The sequence below is a fragment of the Penaeus monodon genome, chromosome 3 (genome assembly GCF_015228065.2).
Source record: "Penaeus monodon isolate SGIC_2016 chromosome 3, NSTDA_Pmon_1, whole genome shotgun sequence".
NCBI lineage: Eukaryota > Metazoa > Arthropoda > Malacostraca > Decapoda > Penaeidae > Penaeus > Penaeus monodon.
The window spans coordinates 32289419-32294886 of record NC_051388.1 but is presented as its reverse complement, the minus strand read 5'-3'; positions in this window follow the sequence as shown (position 1 = coordinate 32294886).

The window sequence follows — 5468 nt, the reverse complement described above, 5'->3', positions numbered from 1 at the left end:
ACCCCCCCCCCCCAAAAAAGAAAAAAAAAAAAAATTTTTGGGAAAAAGGTCCCCCCTTGGGGGGGAAGCCACCCTTATCACTGCCATAATCAAGCTGCCTCACAGACATACCTAAAACAGGGCCCAGATCCAGGTTAAAAGACCCCGGTATTTTAATGCAGAGTGAATAAGTGAAAAAACTTTTCCAAAGGGCAAAGAACCCCCGGCAACTAGCCCTCCAAAGGGAAAAGCATTAGGGTGCCAAGGAAATTTGCCGCCCCGACGCCCACCGGCCCCTAAAGTCTGGTGCAGGATTTCTTGCAAGAACAAGCAGCAACAGTCTGCCAGTAAACTGGGGGCAAACTAAAAAATCCTAAAACCGGGCAGACTTGCTATATAAGAAAGGGCAGCCAAACCGAAACTCAGAGTTATCTTCTCTCTGGGGGAAAATTAAGAAAAACTACAAAAAAAGTTCTTGCACACCCCCAGGTTTTAGGGGATACGTACTCCATCATTTCCCCCCCTAGGCGGGGCAGGTGGGCTTGCATCCTGCAATCATCAACAGTCCGGGAAATTCCACTTACCCAGAGCTGGAAAGGGCTATCATAGCCCATTCTAAAAAAAAGGACCAGGGAAGTACCCCCCCATCTTTCCTCGCGTCTGGGAAGACGTCAGAGAATGGTCTAAGCCGATCCAGTAAAAGATGGCCCCCACATGAACAACTCCAGGGTTTTCACATGGGGCATGGCACAGTACACGCATGCCTGCTCTTAGCAAAACAGCATGTCATTTCAGTGGAGTTTTCCTAGACCGTTGAAGGTTAAAATTAGCAAGCCTCGCTTTTCAGGAGACTCCCCAGAAGGGAATCAGAGGAAAGCCCTGGTTGGATAGGTGTTTATTTCAGGAAAAGAACAGCCAAAGTCGATTCCAAGGTCACCCATCATGTACAGCTACTAGAAAATGGGAAAACCCCAGGGTGGGTCCTCAGTCCCGCCCTTTTTAACCCCTAAGCCCGCATCCCCAACTTACACCTCCCGTGGGTGCAAGATGATCTATGCAGAGATCTCGCATCTTTAGGACCACCTGCCTAAAAAAGCCCAGTGCTGTCTGGACCTTGTATCGAGGAGTGCTGTAGGGCAGGACTAAAATCTTGCACCAAAAACCAAAGCCCTGGCCTTTAGGAAAATGTTCAAAACACAAATCTGAGAATCTCCCTTTAAAAAGGAGGTCCTGTACTTGGGTTTCCCCAACCAAAAAGATTTTCTGTAGAGAGTAAAGTCTGGAGACACATAGGAGCTAGACATAAAGTATAAAACTTCATGAAAATGGCATCTGTTGATTAGGACTAGCTTCTTTTTCCCGATTGCCACAAAGCCAAAATTTAAAAGAAAAATTTGGGGACGTTTAAAATAAGCTCCCGGTCATTCTGGTGCCCCCAAGGGGGATGAAGGCCCTCAACCTCCACTGAAACACAAATTGATCTAATGGCATCTAAGTTCTTTTCAAAAGTCCCAAACTCCCGGGAACAACCCCCTAAGCTGCCTAGAACAAGCCACAAATGTTTACAAAAAAACTCCTGGCGTCTAACAGGAGTTTTTTTATACGCTACCAGTTCAAAAAAAACTACTTCCAAGGAAGGACCCCCACCCGACTTTTTTTGAAGTACTGCATGGGGCCCAAAACCCTTTATCCAGTTTTCTGTTTGGTTTTTCAAGGAGAAAGAAACAATAACTTTAAACCTATTAAAGCAGAAGTAGGGGTCTGCACCCTCCCCTCCGGGCAGTAAAACCCACTTCACTGGGATCAGTTGATCCCTTTTAAAACCCCAATGAGGCACCGGTTTTCAGAAGGGATGCCCCCAATCCATAGGGTAAAAGACAATGCCTCCTCGTCAATCAGGGCAGTTGCGATCATGGAACCAAGCCCCACGTCCCCTGAGGGAAAGGGCATTTGGGTCTACAACAACTCCACAGCGCCATTGACGCTACGCAAATCTGAAACAATCAAAAAAGTTACTGAGTCATTCTTCACAGAATTAGACTAGGGGACCATTCGCATGGCAGATCATACAGACAGGTGTTTATGCACTTGGGACCCAACGCCACGTTGGAAAATTAATTTCAGAATTGTGACACAATTTTTGAGACAAGGTTGCCAAACAGCCCCCGGGGGTATAAGATTATGCCCCAAAGCTTTTAAACCCTGCAGAGACACCACTGGTAATACCGCCACCAGGTAAGATAGTGTGTCAGAGAACAAAATGTGAGGCATAAATGTGAACAGGCCCGGCCCCCAGTATGAAGGCCCGGGCGAAGCCCGAACTTTGCAAATTCAATTGAAGAACGACAGCAACAGCAACATAGGATGCCCTTGCCAAATGGGGAGACAACCGCTCCCCCCTTTATCCCCTTCATCTTCAGACCCACCATACCTGTGGGGACCAAACCCCCCAAAAAACACTCCCAAAGAGATAAGACACCAGTCCAAATAGTAAATGCCAAACCACAATCTACTAAAAGGGGCATGGGGAAAGCCTAGGTCTACAGAATCAAGATACCAGTATCCATTTTCACAGTTTTATTAATGTCAAGTCAAATATCACACCTAAGATCAAGCATGGTTAAGAGTACATGTGATTACACAGAACACGAATACAGCACCAATAACAGGAGTCTTCCTCCAGCCCGCACTCACACCTTTTCATAACGAGGTTACCCGCCAACTGCCTACAGGTGGCCACTCCACCACTCACTCAGGCAAGTGGTTACCACTTATCCAAGTTGTGAAAGGGTTTGGGTGTAGACTACAAGTTCTCTTGGAGCCCAAATTCACTGCATATCTCCTGGAGGTGGGGTGTTTAACAAGAGAGGCAAGGGCGCACCAAAAGATATCAAGCAAGAGCATCTAAGGAAAAGAAAGCACCCTAAGTGGGCAACATGCCATCACCATTCACATACATAAATCTGTGAATCCGGGCGCATCTTGTAACGAAGAATACGTCTCACCATGTGGTTTCTTTTTCTTTTTTCTTTTTTCTTTGTAGAAACACGAAGTGGAAAACAGAAATGCAGAATGATCAAACTTGACTGTCCATATGATAGTTTTTTAATAAGAGCAAATAATTTTTCTTTTTCTTTCTTTTCTTTTTCAGATCATGGTAGAAGCAAATAGTGAAAAAGAGGAGAAATGTGATAGGCGTCAACAAGCTGACTATACTTGGAGACACACGAGAGGTGTCAACTTTACTGTTGCAATGTGCTGACTAGGAGACAGGGAAGAAATGGATGCAAAAAGGATTGTCGAATGGCTGCAAAAAAACTGAGCATCCAAGACAACAAGAATGACATACAGGTAAGATTAGAAAAGCTCCAGTTATTCTAATCATTATTAATACTAACCAATAATGAGAAAAAATTTAATCACCACTCATACTTTAATTCAATCTTAACATCAGAAATGACTGAAGAAGTTATCTTTCAGTATTGATTGTCTAATCAATTTAATCTTTGTTCTTTTGTCTATTAATGGTATTTTTTCAGGTGATTGAATTGATGACTGCGAGGGGAATCTTCATTGAAACTTGCCATCACTACCAGCATCGGAGATGTAGAAATTCCTTGAGGAAAATAAAATTAAAAAGAACAACGTAAACCTCCAAAGGGCACTCACTATGCCCATAAAGGAGAGGTGAATCCAAAGCGATTTCCAGGAGACTCTTAATTAAGCCCAAGGGTATATTTTCAGCAGAATCTGCTTAAAAAAAATTATACTAATCTAAGGGTATAGTTAAGCTGTAACCAGGGATATGTATGTTTAACTCAATGCCAGCTGGAAAATACTGGGCTTTTTTTTTATTTTCTTGTTAAGGGTCTCCGCACATAGATGGCTCTGTAAGTGCTTAGCCACAAAGGAGTCAATTAATAGCCCTTGTGACATTACCTGCTTTCACCTTTCCTTGAATTGGTGGTAAAAACTTTTTTACTCTTACTAATGCTATGAATATCGATGGTGTCATTTTTATTATAATCATGATAATTACTATAATGTAAAAGGTAAAGAGGTGAGACAGGTAGTACTTGCAACTGGCTCTTTGGTGACTTAATTTTTGTGGAGCCTTCTATGTGTAAGAACAACTAGTGAAATAAAATCACAGTGGGCATGGCGTTGCCCATCGGTTTTGGGTTAATATGTGAAGAAAAAAAATCAAGACAATTAATTAAGATTAAAGCCTTTTGGCCTTTGGTGGGGGAGGGGCAGCTGCAACCTCCCCCCCCTTTTTGAAATATTACACACCCCAAACAGTGCTATAATGTGTTTTTGTGTATGTATTGTGTGTATTTCAAAAAATTTTTGTTTCTTTTTTATAGATGGATCAGGTTCGAGGATCCTCAGCCAGGACAGAGCAGGAAAAGAAAAAAGATTAAAATGGATGGGAAGCAGTGTCTTTGCGACCGGTTGGATACCAATGATTATTCTTAACTCAATGCCATTGCAAATGTATGCAAATTTTATTTTTGTGCAATTTCTCATATTATGTCTATAAAAAAATAATGCCATTTTACTATAAGGGTTATATATATTAGTAACAGCAACATAAGATAACATAAAATATTATTAAAAAAAGGAAAAAGTGAAAATGTCAAGACAAGCATACTTGTAACTGGCTCATTGGTGACTAGTACAAATGAAGCCATCTGGTAAAAACAATAAAAAAGTAAAATCACAATGGGCATAGTATGTACATACATGCCAGCCATCGGATTGGGGTAACATGTTAGCTAGCATTAAAACATAGGAAAGGATGAAGCATTTCCCGTACAAAACCCTTTTCTACCACCTTTTATGACCACTACATATTCAAAACATCAAAATAATCAAAGCAGTGATTTTCACTGATTCAAAATCAGTCCTATTCTCATTAAAGAATCACCTAACAAAAACAAACAATTATCTATACACTACACATATATAACCAATACACATACATATACACATATATCACATACATACACATACAATACAAAATATAACACATACATACACAAACATACACAACAACACATATGTACACATACATACACATATATACACATATATAACAATATACACCTATATTACATACATACACATATATATACATACTTTCACATATAAAACATAAAACAATAATACATACATATATAATATACACATACACATAAATACACATACACATATATACACATACATACACATATACAACAGGTACATATATACCCAACACATATATATATAACACATACACATATATACAATATATATACACATACACATATATACATAAAACAATACACATACATACACATATATATATACACATACATACACATATATATACATACACATACACATACATAGAAATATGTACACACATACACATACATACACATATATTCACATAAATACACATACACATATATATATATATACATACACATATATACATATAT